The sequence below is a fragment of the Fringilla coelebs genome, assembly GCF_963513975.1.
Source record: "Fringilla coelebs genome assembly, chromosome: 2".
Classification (NCBI taxonomy): domain Eukaryota; kingdom Metazoa; phylum Chordata; class Aves; order Passeriformes; family Fringillidae; genus Fringilla; species Fringilla coelebs.
In genome coordinates, this window is record NC_140029.1 from 27,062,252 (window position 1) to 27,082,383 (window position 20,132).

General features: G+C 39.1%; 1 protein-coding gene across 3 annotated transcripts in view; it reads right to left on the minus strand.

Moving 5' to 3' along the window:
- RASA3 (RAS p21 protein activator 3) overlaps positions 1 to 20,132 on the minus strand; it is a 129,503-nt gene that overhangs the window by 92,357 nt on the left and 17,014 nt on the right. Inside the window, exon 1 of one of the 3 annotated variants that reach the window (XM_084226349.1) lies at positions 10,784 to 10,809. The exons of the other annotated variants lie outside the window; for them this stretch is intronic. The gene's annotated coding sequence lies outside the window, so the exon portion shown is untranslated. Of the gene's footprint in view, positions 1 to 10,783; positions 10,810 to 20,132 lie in introns of those variants that run through there. 3 annotated transcript variants of the gene reach the window in all.

Sequence of the window (20,132 nt, forward strand, 5' to 3'; positions counted from 1 at the left end):
ACAACAAAAAGGACAGGACTGAGGAATTCAGGATAACCAAGAGACTAGCAGACCCAAGTGTATGAAACAAGAACAAAACCACCGTTTTCCCCTCTACATATTCATTAACAACCAAAGCCAAGCATTAAACTTCTCTGGCTGATTTAAAAAATCAAAACTCTCCAACAGGAAACTGGACATTGCCCCTCATCATTTTGCTAAAGTGGGTATCACTACATGGATGACTGATTTAATTCTAGAGACAAAACTCAGACCTAAATGTAAGTCTGCAATGCACATGGTCTTATTTACTGTCACTCTTGCAGTAGCTGGAGATTGTTAGCACATAGCATGGGTACTAGGTCATTCTGTCCTGGTAAAAATATAAGGAGTAAGACTAAAACTGCACAGACCAAGGGAACACAGGCCTGTTTGCCAGTACAGAAGGAACTCCAAATGATGGTAACAAATATAACTTTTAATCCAACCTCTGCAGCTCAGCTTAAGTGCACTTTCCTAGACACATTGTTTCCCAGTGTCTGGCTCCCAAATAGCTTCATACTAATAACAGAATCACCTTGGTTTTTTCAACCCTACCTTCAGTAAAGACATACTTCTTCCTTCTGGCAGATTTGTTCCACAGCAATCTCATGCATGTGCCTGTAAACACTGAAGATGCATAGCAAGGGAATGCTGAGCCAACCTGCACTCTCAGCTATTAAGGAAAGGCATAAAACAACACAGGACTCCACATCTTCCTGCCCATGATTTCTTTATGGCACACTGTTCACACACGTTTGTAACTGACCCACGCCATGCCCTTGGAAACATCACACAACCACATTTCTCAACAATGCCTTGCATATGGGTGACTGTATGTGCATGTTTTCTAAAGCTAACCATGGAGCATATATAGAGGCACTAAAAAGGGACTTGAAACTGTTGCTTCAGACAGCAATGCCTCACACTTCAGAGTTCTTCTAAATAAGTTAGTTCTCTCAGCTCAGCTGATACAACTTGATAGCATTCTTCCCACTTCCTTCAGAATTGCGAGACAGTGGATTAAAAAAAGCTGTCTCCACTGTAACTTGAAGGTGTGACTGGAACATCTGTTGGCACACTCAGTGTGGTGTTAAACTAAGCTGAAGTGTTAGCAATAGTTCATCTGCAGCAGCTCTAGACAAAAATATACTGAGGATTATTGATAGCTTGCTCAGTCTGCACTGAAGTCTATCCTGCCATACTAAACCTCCAAGTTTTATTCTTGTTAGTCTGAGTTCAAGCAAGTTACAAATCAAATCTCCTATTCTCACACAGACTGAGGCCTCCAAGTCTTTCTTCTCTCCTGAAGCAATCAAATTCCTGTTAATTTTTCTCCATTAAAGTCACATGAGACCAGCCTCTTTCCTGGATAACAGGGTACAGTTCCCCAAAGAGACAGTGTCAACAGGAAGTGTTTCAATAGCAGACTGATAAGGAAGTCTTCCTCCAGGGCTGGCACACTGTTCTCACGGTTCTTCCAAGAGAAAGACACAATTTTCAAGCTCAAAATCAAACCAAAACAGTAACACAGCTTCCCCTTTTCTTCACTCTTCCACTTCCTACTTCAAGATTAACGCATCACATGAAGCCAAACCTCTATTTTTCATCTTGATTTCCATTTTTTTTTTATGTGCACAATATTCACTTAAGCACTTAAAGGTAATAGCTACGTCAAGTACTCTAAGAACCACATTTTGAAAACTCAGTTCTCTTCTTTCTTAAAAGACTTACAGTAGGAAAACCCACAATATTGAAACCTAAATGCAGTGTAAAGGAAGACACCATTTAGCATCACTGGAAAATGGCTGCCTGCATAGTCTGTACAGCAAATTAAAGGTCACCATCATCACAATAGTACAAAGTGCACAGAGGGAAGATAAAGGGAGAAAACATTTTACAGTAATTTCTTTCTTCAAAATGAAATAGACCCTGGAAAACCATGGAGACTAGAACAAGGGATTCATTGACCAACTCAATAAATTCGTCATGTTACTGACTTGAGTCGCTTATAAAAAAAAACCTGTTTCTTCCCAACACCAGCAGCAGCCAATGGCTGTTTAGATTCCTCCAGCACTGAGCAGTCAAGAAAGAAAAATTTATCAAGCTTTCAAGCATAGCTAAAGACTCAGCTCTCTAGCCAGACATTTTAAGTCAACAAATGTGCTCTGTTAGAGCTTCAGTTGCTCTTTAGATTCCTCCAAGACAAAAAAGTTCCGTCTCTGGCACTGTTTTGCCAACTACAATGAAGCTGAACACTCTGATCAGTATTTTTTTGGATTTGCTACCAGCAAAATGAAAAAAAAGAAAGCCCTTAATACATGATATAGTCATGCACCATTTCCATTTTCTCAAAAAGCAGAGCTGATGAGATCACTTATTTTGGGCCAGAGTTTAATCACTTAACCTATCTGTGCAGAAGAGACATCATCAATTGCATTTTCAAAAGCCAACTCCCATGTTTTTGTCTCCCTTCTTCATATGTGTGAAGTACCTGTACACTGGAGAACTTGGAGAGGGTTTGCAGATGAAAGGTCAATACACTCGCCTTTAAAACCTTCGGTTTTCCACTTCCACTAAGAAGAAATGGAATGTTTCTTAAGATGTCTAAAACCCTGACAATTCAGACTACACAAGCACTTGGTTTTGGAGCATAAGGCTTCCATTTGAAGCCACAGCAGCAGAATAATCTGTTCAAGTTTGCAATAGCTTTTCCCCCTATCCCTGCACTTCCAATGTACATGGGTCCTAATTTAACTGTGTGCCAAACTCAATTTAGCACTAAGTACTTAAACCTAGCAAAGCTGATTTCAGCTGCGGAAAAGTTACCATTGGTATTTTAGACAAGTCTTAAAAAAAGACTGTACAATTCTGAATATGTCACTGGCTTGCTATCTTCACCCCATTCTCCTCATAGAATGACTACATGGTTGCTACAGTTCAAAAATAGACTACTGGGGCAGAACAGATAGCTTAGCTTGAGCCAGGCACAGGGAATGCAACAAGCTGGAAGAAGATGAAGAAAAAACTCAAAATTGTATTATCTTCCTTGTTCTTTCCAATGTTGCATATTCCTGCCCTGCTAAAGCACCAGCAATCAAAGCAAAGCAAGTTAAAAGGGCTCTCCTACACATATGGCAAGGAAGGGCACTGGGAGCTTAACTGGTAAGAACTAAAAAAACTTTAAAAATGCTTCTAGGAATAAATATATACATACATTTCCTTAAGGTTTTCCTACATGAATTTTTTGAAGCATCTAGTATTTTAAATTTAATTTAGACACTTGCCACTGTATCATCTTTGTTTCTGATATATTTCCCCAGATGCAACTTTCTGAAAAGCAAAGACTACATGACAGACACATTCTATATCTACCTTTTGCAACAAATTTCCTGCTCTTGTTCTGCCAAATATTGGGTCAGCAGCACACATCTACCAATCTGAATGCATTAAGGAAGATTTTGTAATGCATTAACCAATTTAGCTTGCTGTTTACTAGCAGCAACATATTTGACCACGATGGCATGAGAGAGCCATTTCTCAAACTGTCGCAGAAAGCAAACAAGCAAACAGAAACCTACCTCCAAAAAATAAACCCAAACAAAGCAGCTGAGCTTTCAATACCAGAGCATTTGACTTCAGGGAGAATGCTGAAAGACTTAAGTACAGAAACAAAATACCTAAAATCTGAAAAGGCCATCGTATCCAAACCCACAACAATCCACTTTGTTTCTACTATATTCAGGAAAGCACCCTCCAAAGAAGCTTGCAGGGAAGTATTTAAAGAACAAAAACAGAGCAGCAATGTATGTCAAGAATGAAAAGCTTCTCCTGTTCTCATTTAAGCTCTCTATCTCAAAGAGATGCTGGAAATCTTGAAAAATTATCTCAAGCATTCCTTTCAAGTTTTCTTTCTTCTGAAAAAGCATTATTGCTGGAACACCCACAGGTCAAGCAAAAACAGAAAAAGAACAATGTATGTACACCCAGACCTCTGATTACCACAATTTATGCTCAAAAAGCTACTCATGCACAAAATTCAGCATATATATAAAATATCAAGATGACAGCAAGTTTCTAATTAATACTTAATTTGACTTGAAACATAAATATAATACCACTCAGTGTTGATTAGCACACACAGGAATACCTAGAACTTCGTGCCTATGCATTAAATTTTAACTGAACAGAAACAATTGCATTTATGTTGAATGCTGAGAAAGCAGTTCATTTTCTTGCAAATAAAAAATCATCTTTTTGCAGATGAGATGGGGACTAGGGGAGGGATAGGACTGCAATACCTCAGGAAAAATATATTGAGAAAATAATCCCTTTTAATATTGAAATGGTCACAGTTGAAAAACTTCCATCCACATTAGAAACCAGCTTTGTTACTGAAAAGCTAATGTGATAATTATATGACATTAATGTAATGTTTGAAAGCAGAATAGATGGTTGCATTCGTATATAATTGCTATATGTAAATATACTGTGTGTACCTCTCAGAAGAGACTTGGAATTAATTTTTGACAGTCCAAATAGAAAACAGCAATAAAATAAAACAAATTTTAAAAGTGAAGTTCCAAGAACCAGTGTGCCCAGCATGCAACTATGGAGCTGTGTAAGTAGCTTAGTGCTCCTTTGTACTCCTGCAGTAAAATTAAAACAATAAACACTTTCCAAGCAATACATGCCAAGTGTCAAAAATGTTTTCTCACCACATCTGCGCATAATTCTCAAAGCCCAAAAATAAGAAAACCACAAAAATCATATATTTAAAAAGGAAATTGCTATATTAAAAATAATTATTTCTTTTAAAACAGATGTGGCTAGTAATGCTACTTGTCCAACAATCTCTCTTTGCCTTGACCACTGGCATTTATGTACACACACACACACACCACTTTCCTCTCACGGAGGGACACATTGCATTAGATTTCTAAACCAGGTCAAAAATAGCCATCTGTGCAGAGATTTTGATGATCTGGAAAATGAGATTTTTAGATGACCTGTTCTTAATCTAAAAGCCCTTGCCTGCCAGCCTCTTTCCACGTGAAATGGTCATCACGTTATCAGGGAAGGCACTTCCCCAACCAAACAGCACTGAAGACCAGGCATTAGCAACACCCCCTGAGCGGCTCCATACCGCAGCCCCAATACCACAGAGCCTTGCTTCAGCACGCAGCCATCAAGAAAGCACGCTACATTAATTACTACTTTTTAGACAAGAGTATTGTGTGAAAACACTCTTGGCTTCAGGGAAAGATCATCAACCCCAAATCTTCTGGCATGAAACTGAAGACTAGCATCAGTTGATACCTGTATTCACAGCCTAGTGACAGGAACATTTGGCATCTGTTAAAATCCCACCTGCACAACCCATCTCACCAGTACCCCCAGTGCCACAGTACTAAACCACCTCCTTTCCCTCACATGATTAAACTTTTCCTAGAGCAGTTAGGAACCTTCCTACAGATCCTTCTCTGATCTGGAGCCTGTTCTGGCACAGCAAACAGGCCTTTCTGTCCACTGTAACAACTGCTAAGCCCAATCAGCCACAGCCTGCATGGTGAACAGACTCAGACCCATCACTCAGAATGGCAAGTAGCCAAATTCCCTTTTTCCTATACATTCCAGTTCTCCTTTTGCAGCCCTGAAAGTTCAAAAAACTGTCCACATATCTTGCTTTATTTTTCTGGGCGTAACAGAAGCAGCTGAGGATATTTTCACTGGAGAGCAATGAGAAGCTGCAGGCTGACAGTGTTACTTTTCTTGTAAGAAGAATGAACAGAGAGAAGGCTCAAAAGATCTTGTCATGATCTAAAGTACTTAAGTGCTTACAGCACCAGGGCTGTTAATCAAATCCCAGGGCTGAGGAAAGATGCCTATAAAGCAAGTTTCATGAGAGCTGCTTGCAAAATTAAGATTTTAGTTTGTACAAGAGGAGAAGCATAATTCTCCTCAACTCTTTAATAACTGGTTGCATGCTACTTGCCAATATTGTGGTCAACAGCAGGCATCAGGTTTCTCTAAAGATCCCCTTAGAATAGTAACTTAATCCCACAAAATAAAAAATACACAGTCCAGCTGCTTTTTAACAAGACTGAAGGTATTCTGTGTAAAAGGATATTTTGAAGGTATTCTACTATTTTAAAGTAGAATACTACCAGGAAAAAGGTGCTCTCAAGGAGTTCACATTTAAATTCAGTTTCCTGTGGCATTCTGGGGGAAGCATTAGTTGCTTTGATGCGATTTTTTTTTTTCATATTCTGCAGAAAAAAATTATGAATTAGCTAGACTGTGTTGACACAAAGTTCCACACATATTATTTTTCAATCCAGCTTGTGTTTTGAAGATGGTACTTTGCATCAGCACATCTCATGCAACTCCTAGGTGCATTTGATAGAGACTTGTGAGCTTTTTCCTACAGTTTCAGAACCGCAGGGACTGGCTACAGGTTGTTCTGTAGCCTCAGAATTGTGCCCTTGGTTCAGACTGTGGCTTGTGCAGTTCTCAGCAGGTTTTCTGGTTTTGTTCTGAGGTGGGGCGTTTGTGAGGGGGAGTTGCTTGGTTTGGTGGTAGTTATTTTTTAAAAATGAAAATCAGCTTCCTAAAATTATGAAAGACCTTCTCTCAGCAAAGTTTAAGTCACAACATCTGTTGTGGGAGGCCATGAGGGAAAAGTTCAGGCTGCAGGAGGGGCAGAGTAGCTGAGAGGAAGTAACTTTAAACAGACTATTCCATCATGGAGCTGCACTGAGCAAACAGCGAGCAATTTTCGCTATTTTTAGAAAAACAGTATGACACAGGAAATACAAGCAAGTGATTTACAACATCAAACAACGAAATCCAACAACAAGTGCTCCCTTTTGAGAGCCTCTGTACTTAGCATACTTTAAGATTGTTGCTCTGTAGTAAGGAACCTAATCATTGCCAAGGAACGAAAGTACTGTTCTCAAAAACATCAGCATAAGCAAAAAGGAATGTCTGTGGAAATAAGTATTTTTACTTTTATTTATATTATTTACAGACAAAGCCTAAAATCACGTCACAAAAAAATTAAAAAAGGCCAATTTTTATCTATGTACATCCCTTTTTTTTTTTTAAATTGTAAATCAAAAAGCAACAGCTGTGTAGAAAAAAAACCAACAAAACACAAGCAATGAGAAAGGAGTGATGCCCTCCCTCTTCCAGGACACTAATCACTTCTATCACAACAATCACCTCTATCACAACTCCAAAAATTTTTAGAGTAAAGTAACATGAAAAGTACAAATCTGCCAAAGGCCATGTTTTGCTTAGATTAAAAGGTACTAACCAAAAGGAATAATTGCTGAACAGCCAAAGCTTTACTGGTCCTGTTAAGAAACTGGAACTGTTTCCTCTAATGATTCCACTGTCCACAACAGCTCTTGCTTTAGAATCACATATTTAGAAACATATTCACCAAGCAGAGTCTCAGAGGATCAAGTTTAGATTCAGGTTCAGTTTGGTCCTCTGGCTCCACAATGTTCAAACCAAAATAAAACCTGGATATTGAGAAACTAGGGGATTTTGAGAACAGAAGTTCAAGGCAATCTTGAAAACCATCTAAGATTTTGGGAATTAACTGAGAAAAGTATGTCTCCCTACACATTGAAAACACTCTTCCTATTTTTCCTATTACAAAATTAATCATCATAAGGGAGAGAACAAGGTATTGATATCTCTTCAACTTGCTCAACTTGACTCTTCAAGAACAGTGAAAATAGGTACTTTCCTACAATGAGGTCGAATTCTTTTTTTCTATTTAAGTATTCCTCATGTGTTCACACGTGACAAGCATACTCTGCACTAAGCAACAAGATAAAAGGAAACCCTTTAAGAGAAGTGTGATCATAACCAGTTCTCAGTCTACATGCTTATCAATGGGTTTTGAATGAAAAAGGGGAATCATACCTTTCTAGAAGTAGTCTTAGGTGACTGACAAATGCTATGCTACAAACTCAGCTCTCGGATTAGGACATTACCAAACCCATTCACAGTGTTTGTTTTACTTTAGTTACTGGGCCTTTATTTACACAACACTTTTTCCAGTAGAGTAAAAAAAAAAAAAAATTCCACTTGGACATTACTAAGGTTGGTGCCTGATATGATTATAGGTGACTTTAAAAATTTATTTCATTGTTGATTAGCCTGTATTGCACAGATGCATGACAACAATACACAAGAATTTACATAAATTATGCTGATTTCTTGTTGCTAACTCACAGATCCATTAATGAAGCAAAACCAATGGTATCTCCCCCTTCAACATCTTAAGGGGCCTAAAAGCATTTGAGCTTGACTATCAAAGCAACCACTTGCCAGCTTGCAGTGCTGTGCAGCTGCATCTGCAGATGGAAGGATACACTGCCACTGATGTACAAACCCACTGATTTCTTCACAGAAAGCAAGAGGACGATGTGCCTCTGCTCTGAAGCCACACTGCCTTAACTACAGCCACCACACGGCCTAGCCCAAGAATTTCTATAAGTGGCTATTTCCAGAACATCCATCTACTGACAGAACTGGACCATCATCACCATCCAAGATCCTAAACACTGCATTTACCCTGTCAACAGCCTTACTAAACAAGTACCTGTTTTTTCAGAAATCTCATCAGCGCAGGATTCCTGGCTCCTTGTCAAAATAAATTTTCACTTAAATACAGATGAAGACAAACTGACCTAAGTATAGGGAGGAAATGACAATTGTAGCTATCACTGCCTTAAGCCTTGGAAAGTTTTCAAATACAAGCTAAGAGTGTATGAGATTATTTTAAAAATAAGCTGCAAAAATCTATGCACAAATCTAGAGCAGTATAAGGGACTTGCTTAACCAGCACTAAGCAAAAGGAACTATAAAAAAACAGACAAGAATTCCCCCATCCAATTCCCCAGTGTCCCAGGCGGTTAGGGGAAGAATCTCTCACGGAAATGAAGTTCTCATGCACAAATACCTAAGCATTTACTTGTTCTAGCTTCATCTGCAGTCAGAGGATCCGGTCCTCATCTCCAGTACATAAGACCCAACATACTTGTCTCTGCACAAAGTAACTGACAAAATACATAGGCATGTTGTCTTCCAGGGGAAGCCAATGCACCAGGATTAAACAAACTTCACAGCAACACAGGTCTGTTCCATTCCAGTGGATATTCTCATAGAAATAAGAGCAAGACTCAAAATTAAATTTTGGTTGTAGTGAATCACCTAGAGGCTGAGTATCTTCCAAATCTGGCAATGTTTTTTGAAGCTGAGTATTCCCTATGAGCTGCTCATCTACACCCACAAAATTCACCCAAAGCTGAATTTTAGCATATCTCTTTAGTCACCACATAAATCTGTCTCACACAGAATGAAAGGAAAACCAACAATGTGAACTAGTATTTGTAACAATTGTGAGTGTCTGATATCTGTGAGAATCAGCTGAAAACTGAAGACAAAACAAGACCATCACAAAAACCTTCACAAAAAAACCCCAAAACACCACTATTTGGATTTCTATAGATAACCTCATTTTCTCCCACTGGTCTGCACCTCCACCTACTTCATGAGCATTTCACTGTCAAAAAAACCATGTTAACAACTTACAACGTGAAAAATGAAGTTGCTCATAAGAACCAGAATCTAAGTCTAATGTGGAACATTAATTCATCTTTTCTTCTATTCAGGATTTCATCTGTAAACTATGGCAGAGTTTATAACCATTTATTTCAGCAACTTCCAATCCTTTACCATGTCATAACCCTAATTTGTTCTCAAGGCACAAACCAGACATTGCTCCTGGGCATATTCATAAGATGCAATACTTTGCACAATTTAGGTGCCTGAATTAACATCTACTTTTGACAGACTCCTGTGTAAGAGGATTCATGTCATGAACACAACACGTTTTCTGAATCATAATTTGTTGTTCATTGACTAGATATGGAGTTTAGCCAGCTAACAGCAACATCTGGGTTCTGTGTTTACAACCACACTGTATATATTTTCCCCACTCTCTTCCTACTTCTGATCTGGCCACCAGATATTTTTTACATTAGTTTGTCTTTCAAACTGCTACTTCCCACAATGAACCATCACTCCTAAAATCCTCTAGTACCAACATAAAGAACTTCAAGAACCTTCATAACAGTATAATACATATACTGGGACTAGAAACTGCTACTGTCCTAAAGTTGTTCAAAACCTCTATTAAATCTCTGCTCCATCAGACACTTCCAGTTTCTGCCCCAAATACTGAAGTCTGATTCAGGTACCATCACAGTATGCCATCTATGCTAACATTTTTTGTTATTGCCACTGCTTTTACAAATCTATAGGTTTCACAAAGTTCAAGCTACTACTGCATTTGCAAGGTTGTTTTTGTTCTTAATATTATAATGAATGAAGCCAAGTTTAAACAAGATGTATTTTAGCACACTGAATGACTTAAAATTCACCTGCCTTATAGACAATTCTTTGCTAGCTACTGTGAGTCCCGAATTTAATACATTATTTTCAGTGGGACTCCAATAATGTGTCAGTTACCATGACTATAATACATTTTTCAACATAATGATGATGCTGAACCCAAACTGCAAGCAGTGGGGGAGCATGCAACGGGTGAGCAGGCAACAACCTGTGGTGTGATTTATTTTTTAAACAGGATTTCAAACAGTGACTAATCTGACTGCCCAGAGAAGGGGAACATCACATGAATCCTGGCCTGAGGAACAAACCTAACGAAGAAAGCATGACTCACTGTGCAGGCAATGTGATGAGAACCAAATGCTTGATATTCTAACTTCAGTAACTATGGGAAGAGAAAACACATTTACTTCTTCACTCCTCAGCACTGAGTATAGATAACATAGGCACAACACTGCAGAAAAACAAGCAAGAATCTGAATATAGTCATTTATTTACAAGCAATGATCAAAACTACAGACTTCAGAAGTTTGTGTAGCTGTGTGCTCTAAAAACACATCACTTGATATAAGCAGCTGAGATTCTGAAGAAATATCTGAGCCAAAATTACAATATTCCCTTGCAATTTCCACAAACATTCATATTATTCAAATTCGTATTTACAGGGAAATGTATAACTTTTCATGAACTGTCTGCAATCCTGTTGGGTTTTTATGCAAAGTATAAAGTGGGTATTAAAAATGGAAAGTGACCTACTTTCCTTTTCTAAATTATGCAAAGTGTTAATATAATGAAACTCAATTGATGTTGGTTTTCTTTCAGTCTTCTGGTTTCAGTTTACATGTTAGTCATATCAGCTGCAGAAAATAGGGTAAAGTCACACTGACTGTGAAGTATTCATGAAGTGTTAAATATTTTGCATACTTATTACTAGTGAAAAGGCAGAAATAATTTATCAATGCAGAAGGAATTCAAAAACATGAACAAGAGGAGTATCTGGCAACCACTCCAAAATGCATTCACAAAGTTTTATTGTTATACACATCTTCAGTTTCATCCTTCTAACACAGCACAAACCTGCTCTGACTTTGCCTGAGTAGCAGAGGCCCAGCAGTAATGAGAGCTGCACCAACAAAGACATTCTTTTCCTTAAAATGCTTAAGCCTACACAAATATTCATATATGATAAGGGAGGATTAAGCTTTATAAAGAGAAGGGCAGGTAAAGGACAACTGACAGGATGGAAGTATAAAGGCACAGCATTCCTAAACACAACACAATACAAAAGATATAGTGAAATGTAGTGTTAATCTTAATTTAGAAGCCTCATTCTGAAAACTTTGCCAAATCAAACCAAGATCCAACTGCAGTGTCTTTGAGCCAACACAGCTAGTTGGTGACAGTGGTTTGCTTTCATGACACACAGCTGGAGAAGGCACTGCAACCAATTCTTCAGCCCAACAACCAAAAAGGACAACACACATTTAAGTAAACTTAAACTCACAGTTTTGAATCACAGTTATGTGGTGCAACTACTCAGTCATCAAAAGCCCAAAATACACAAAACCTTGGTTAACTCTGTCATCAGCACTTTACAGAACACATCAAGCAGGCAAAAAGTGATAATTTACCCACACACATCAACTTACAGTTCATCTTTTTCAGAGCCCAACAGGAGTGAGAAAATCATGTTTTCCTTTCTGATACAGCATGTACTAGTTTTATCTCAAACTCAAAAAATAGCAATAAATCCTTTCATATTTACTGAGGGTCACACAAAGCTGCGTTATCACATGCAGCCAGTGTCAATAGGTACCTAAAGGCCAAACTATACATGTGCAATATCAAGTTGTTTTGAAATAATCTTCTCAAACCCATGTGCAAATTCACAGCTTGCAAAAGAACATGAGGCCAGAGTCAGGGAAGGCTTCTGATAATCAAGTGTAAAATGAAGTTGATTTCTGGATTATATCACACACTTTCACAGACTGTAAGGAAGTTCTTCACAGACATTTACAATAACCAGATGCAACAGTTAAAGCACGTAAACAGACATGCCCATCCAAGGACTATTTGTTGGATAAAAAAATTCCCTTTTTTTACCTTTTAGGGTAGAACAGAAGTTACATAGAGTAGATGGACACAAATCTATGTGCATGCTGTAGTCGCAACTTTTAATGCTGTAGGATGGGGATGAATACGCCAGAGATTCGGCTACCAAAACAAACTAATGCTTCTTTGCAGAGATCACCCAAGAATGGAAAGGCATTCATTCAGCCTCAGTTTACCCCTTGCTCATTTCATGTGGTTTCAAAAGTGGTCCATTTATTTTTACAAAGCAATATCACACAGCAAAGTTGCTCTGTGCAGGAAGGTCCCATCCCTGTGCAAGAAGCTGGCTTTTTTGGTTGAACACCTGGATTCCATCCTGCTTCTGCTGCAGACTCCATCTGTGATTGTCTGCAATACCACACAGCAAACTCCATGGTCAAACTCCATCCCTCTCAGTACTTCATAATCAAAATGCAACTTCAGATCCCTCAGATGAGGCAGCATGGGAGCAATGCATTACAGTATTTGCTAATTCAACTGCATGAGAGATTGCAGAAGCTACATCTGAGGGCCAGCAAAGCCATCCCAGCCTGACCCACATGCCTTACACCAAAGGGCTCTCCTGTGCAGCACGTAAAAATCAACACCTTGGTCTGGGAAGCCTCTTGCCTGTGTCATAACAGCACAAGGGAGGAAATCAAACACAAAGCAGAATTTACCAACACACAGCTTGAGCAGACAAAGCACCTGGTCCTTTTAACAAACAGGTAAGACAAACAGCTCCCAGTAAGCATGAGAGGAAATATCTCACTGTTAGCAGGGTGGAATTCCAGCAGTACTGTCGCATCCATACAGAGGAAAAAAATGGCCCCCAAGGGCTTTACTATAGAAAGAACACGAATTTAGGCATGAAAATGGTAATATAACTGCTGCAAAGCAACCTGGCAGAAAAATGCCTTGTGACAGAGATTACTTTGATAGGAAGGACACTCTTCATGGGAAGCTGCCTGAGGTATTCCATACCAAAACAGAAGGGCAGAGGAACTCCCAAGTGGAGAGAGCGTACCTACACATAACAGAAGCACAGAGTAACATAGAGATAAGCCCAACAACAGTTCCCACTAAGGCAAAGTTCACCTCTGCATACTCCAGCACTGTTACATCTCAAATAACCATGCCATAACCACAGCATAGCCATGCTGCTGCCAGCTATGGACTTAATGAATCTGAAGAAAGGAACTTTCTCCTCATCTTCCCAAGATGAACCATTTGTGATCAGAACGTTAATTATTTCAAAAGCTACGCAGTCAGAGCAGATCTTTCCTATACTGAAGATTTTTTTACTTGTGGGGGTTTCTGCAAAAGAAACTACTTGTTTCTTATTTCCAGCTCTAACTTGTTCTGAAATTAATATACTTGCATTATAATTCAGAAATGAGGCAGTGGGTATACCTGCAAGCAGAAAAACAAATGCAAGCTTGCTATTCAACCAAAGAAACTGCCAATAAAGCTAAGCAGAAATATCAGTCTTGAAATAAAACATCTACATAGGTAACAATATTCTGGGTCACTGTTATTTGCTTATTTCTTGCGAGTTCTTATCACTCAAAGCTTCTCTCCTTTGAAAGGCAGATAGATTTCTGTACTAATATGTTCTTAGCATACATAAGATATCCCTCCAGAGAAACAGAAAACACTGTTTAAGAGCATAGGTTGGGTAGGAAAGCTCAAAGGAAGTAGAACTGATTTTCAACTGAATTGCAAGTCAGTGTCTTCCTTTCCTGTACTCCAACACACTCATCCTGTGTCAGAGAACAAGAGTTACAAAGGGGCTTTGAGACTGGGAGCAGCAACTTCCTCACCTGTTTCAGTAACGCTGCAGCTTCACAGCCATCTGAAGCCACCACAGGCCAGGTGACTGCTCACTGCCCATCTTGCAAAACACACATTCACATGCCACACAAACCCATTAAGCAGAACAGACCACATCAGCTCAGAACAGATCTTGTGCCACCCATTAGCTCTGACACTGTAGAGGCTCCTGATGGATCCACACCACAGCCTTTTGCCTTGGTGCAAGAAATGGGGCAGCAATGAGAGTGAACAGGACAGGGCTTGAGCAACTGCATGGCACTGGACACATACAGCACACATATTTCATACAGGACACATATTTCATACAGGTTTACGGGATGTAAGCTCCTGGAAGATCTGAGGCTGCAATCTCAAGCACTTGAACAACAGGCTCATTTTCAGGGGTGGTTCTACAATGCCATTAATCTAAAGACTCAAGCAAAAGCAACAAGACTGCGACAAAAAGAATCTGCTCTACTTATGGGAAGATCCAGTTCAATTCATCATCATTCTCCTCTATATTCCTCGACCACCACTTAATGCTCTCTGCTGGTTAGCCTCTCCACTCTTTTTACTGTTGAGCCCTTTGAAAAAAAAACTATTAATCCAGCAAAGTTTTCCAGACCTAACAAAGTCTTTCCATCAAAATCAAAGGGAAATAAGTGAAGAAAGCCAATCTAAAACACAGTACCAAATCTTGACCACTCCGCAATGCTTGAGCTTCAATAAACCAATTTGAACTTTTTTCCAAGGCATTCTTTGACAGTCAACTTCTCTACTTTCATTTATCCTTCCCTTTATTCAGTTGAATCACCACTGTGATTGAAGCTTATACTGTACATCATCTCTTTCATGAGGTTTCTTGCTCCTTACCAAAATGAAGTCTAAAATACAATCAAGAAGTCCACAAGGCAATCAGCTATTCAAGTGCATCTATATCCTACTTACCATCAGTAACCCTTATTCTCCATCAGAGAATTAAGTATTTTCCCCAAAATGGTGTCAGCTGCTGATGCATATTACCTCTTAACTCCACACAGCTCCATACTGTCAGCTGAAGAGGTGGGGTCACTGGCTCTCCATCTCCACTGCTTTCCCCGAGGTCAAGTACAGCTACTGCCTCAGCTGGCTCAGCACACTGGAGATGCCATGGTGGGGCCACCAGAGAATCTCCACATGGGATCAGCAGGTTCAGTCAGCTCCACAGCTGCCTGCCAGCCACTGCACTCCAGGCCAGAAGCTGCAATCACAGCCCCTCAACAAGACAATGCACAGTTATAGGAAGTGAAGTGTGTCCCATTATCACTGATCTCTCCAGCTGCATTCAAATCCAGCTATAGAGAGACATACCAGAATCACTGCTTCACCAAATTCATTACAGCTCCTACTGCAAAACCACATTTCCCCTCCTAGCCAGTACAGTCATTCCCTGTGATGCACATGCAAACTGAAGGTAAGCAGACCTATTAGACTTTATTAAAAATACTGTCTTGAGATTATTCACAACAGCTGTTTCCTCTTCAAGCTAGTGGAAAACAGATGGCAACATAACAAGAGCTAGATAATTTTAAAAATTAACTCTAAAACATGACACTTGTACAGGATGTCTTCCACTCATGCATCTCCAAATGGGATAGTAAAAATAAATTGTTGCCAAATGTCATTTTGCTAGTACAATATAGCATAATTAACATATCAAGAAGAAGGGCAGAACAAAGAATACTTCAAATTACACAGAAAAGCTGCATGCTGTGTAGAACACAACGCTGCTGTCGTAGATTTCCTACAAAACCACTGAGAACATTGTTTATCTCCTCTGTCAAACACCTACAAAGCCTGACAGCATCAAGACACCTACAAAGCATCAAGACAGTGCAATTACAGGTGTGGAGAACAGGGGTGTATACTTTTTAATAATCATTAGCAACTTCAGTCAAGATTCACATGGGTGGGAAACAGCAAGGAAAGTATTTAAAGTCATACTAATTATCTCTGTGAACACAACGAGGGGATTTTATTTGTGTCAGTCTGGCTCAACCGCAGCCCATCAACTCTATTTCATGCACATTTCATATGCTTAAGAGTAGAATTTAAAAAACCATAAATACACAACTGTAACAGTTTAAACACACATTGAGGGAGACCATGTATTTTTGAGCTACTGCATGTTGAAAAAATTCCTACCAAAACATCAGCATTTATGGACAGACGGCCATGAATCCTCAATCAGTTATGCATCTACAGGACCAATTTAGAGCCAAAGGAAACAGTCTGGACAGAAATGAAAGCTATGCTTTTGACTACCTATTTTATGGGAACACTTTAGGGTAAGTGGTTATCTTTTTTTCCTAATATGCTTAGCACTGAAATGCAGTATGCAACAGACCCTTGAACTACCAGCTCACATTTCAGGATCTACTAATGACTCTGAGTCTCAAATTTAGAGTAGTGAAGAAAACAATGCTACAACACTACATTTTTCCAGGCAGACTCCTGGAAGTGACTACTTAAGTGTGGTATACATTCAAGAACTTACAAGGTGCAGCTTTTATTTCCTGGCAGAAGAATGTATTTATTTTAAAAGCTAACAAAGTAGTCTCTGCCAATCCAGCCAACTTTCCAAACTCCACTGCAGATCCGACGAGAAATACACCCACTTCTATTCTCCTACTCCATTATCATGCCTGGTATCAGCCTCCACCACCTATACTATTAACATTTCTAAAAAACTAGAAAGCAAATAACCAGAGCAGTTAGACACCATCTTTACAGTACAGCAAAACTGGTCCAAAAGAAAACTTACGCGTTTGTTTATCTGTTCATCCCCCTTCAAAAAAACCCTCAAGCATAAAACAAACCACACACATAAATTGTGACAGATGGTTAGCACATTTAGAAACAGAGATGGTCCTAAAATCAGCTCTGGATACACTCAACCCTATCACTGACAGCACAACACAAGCAATAGTCCCTGTGATTCTTCCACCTATCATGTTTATTGCTGTAATTTGAAGCCAAAAACAGCAGCCTCAAAGTGCCTCAAAACAGGAACACTTGTGGTCAGTAAAGCAAATATACAAACTGAAATACTGTTCTCCATAATAACACCTAGCATATATTCATAAAATACACTGCACACGATCATAACCTGCATAATATATACTGTAATAACTATATAACTGCTTTACATTATATGTTTCTTTATACTGTCACATGTTACAGAGATATACAAAAACCCTACACAACATGCAAGCGACTTATAACTTTGAAACTCTCTCTGTTAGCTGACATTCAAGAAACCTTACTTTCATTTCTGACTACTTGTTCTGCTGGGTTTTGATACAGCTTTACCTGAGATGAAAGAATTCTCTATTCTTTTTCTGCAAGCATAATCAAATATCACATGTTGCTAATCTTTTACTACATCATAAATACATCTGAAGTGTCTGGAATAGTAAAAGTGTTTGGTGTATTGAAGAGCTAAGCAGTGAAAAAGAACAATTACAGCAAAAAAAAACTATTTTCCTTCAACACCATTTTATCTTTCTGACTTCCATTCTAAGAGTAGAAGACTGAATTTTGCAACTTGCCTGCCACATTATTCAGCAAATTTGTGATCTCAAGCAAGACAGTCAAGTCTCTGACATACTCATGTACTCTTCTAGCTGTGACTGTATGAATCAACTTCCTCTATTTATGGAAAGTGGGTACTAAATTAACTCTTGCCTTGGCATTTATCATCTACAAGCTTCATTCTCAAATTCACGGGATATCCTCTGTCCGGCACAGTGTGCCATTCCAAGTAAGTTGTGTAACTCCTGCTGGCATGGCTAACCAAAGTTGACACATGTTTATATTGCAGAGGTAAAAAAACCAAACCAACAAATGGTTACCATCTTGTGAAACACAAAACTCAGGTGAATGACACCCAGACTGCCATTTCCCATTATCAGACCCACACCCAGACCTGTTCAAGTGGTAGCTCTTCCATTACCTCTTTTGTAAAGGCAAAGTAGACAAACACGTGTATTGAAAATTTGTCTTGTAGATTAGGAACTCAATTTCCAAATCTTAAACGGAAATCCTGCCTCATTTTCTTTGGGAATCAGAAGTTATAAATGCTGCCAGTCAGGCTTACATTTAAATGGAAGGAGATGGGGCACATGTACAGTTGATAACTGCAAAATAACCATCTGCAAAATAAATCTGCCAAGGAATCCAATGACATCATTGAGCTTTAACCACTTACAGTGTACTTGCAAGAATGAGAAGGACACCCATTTAACAAGCTTCCTTCCTCTTTAACAAGCTTCCTTCCTCATCCTTTTGCCCCCCCACAGATCCCCATTTTAAATGTTTTACAACAACCACGTATATCATGTGGATTATCTAAAATAAAGTTCTCTCCCTTGTTATCATTAAGAGCTGCAAATTACCAAGAGCTCACACCCAGTGGAAGATGTTTACTGAATAGATAGTACAGCTCCGTGGGTTTTCCAGCAGGGAGGAAAAAGCTACTTAACCAGATAAGCCCTCCTTTCAACTTCTCTCCACTTCCACCTCCCTGCTGTACCCTTCAGCTCAAAGGAGCACCTAATCTTAGACAGCGCCAGAATCAACAGGGCACTTGAGTAAAAGGACTCACATAAAATTCCAGCACTAACAGTCAAGCCAAACTATAAAGAATCATTCAATAACTTACTGAACACATCTCATGGGTGCTCTCTGCTACTTTGTTTTGGGAGATCCTATACCACTTTCTTTACATAACAGCTGTGAATTTTCTCCCCCCAACCCTGCAACTGCTGTCTCCTTAATCCTTGCTTAACTTGATTGCCTGTCACATCCCTGCTCTTACACAAGCAAGATACCCTTAAACATATGGGAATCCTCGATGTCATGCAGCAAGGAATTACTAAAACCACAAAGTGCAGACCTTATATGCATCTTCAGATAAAAATCTCTAAGCAATTTGATTATGCAGAACAAGCCTCAGATGCATTTAATAGTACTCCAGTATGTGCATTTACCATGATATGCATTTACACTACAATTCAAAATATTTTGCGTGAGTTATCATTGCCTTTTAAGGAAAAAAAAATATTAACAGTGATAACTTCTAACTCTTTTAATCAGGCAGAGCTAAAGAGGAAGATGAGGAGCCACATGCCTATCTATAAAACACTGGGCATTACTCTCCCTTCTATGGAAGGAGCATATTGCAAGTACTGCTGTTCTGAGACATGGCACTGTCTTTCAAAGCAGCAGGAAACTCGAATGCAAACAGAACCAACCCTTTCATCTCAAGTACAGGTCTGCAGGGAGGACCACAGCTTAGTTCATAAACTAGTCTCTACGCAGCCCTCTGTCTGCTGCAAAGACTCCAACACAACTCCCACAGAAATAACACAGAGAAGTCTCTAAAAAAATCCTTCCAGGGAAAGGGGAAAGAAAAGAGGCAGGAAACAAAGGAACACTGAACTCTAATAGATCTCTTCTGCTAATCAACAGAAGGCTGCTGACATGATGTAAGGGCAAACTTGACACAGCCTGGAGAGAAGTAAGAGGATGTACCAGAAACTTCACAAAAATCAGACACGGTTTTCAAACCACAGAAAGAGGGAAGAAGAATAAATCACTAAAAAAATGTCATAGAATGAGAGCAAGATATTAGTCAAAGTATATGGATGAATAAACGCACAAAAACACAGCTGCAAAAAGTTAAAGAGACTTCCAGAGAATTTACTTTCTGTCCATCCCATCAGTCTAATTAGCAA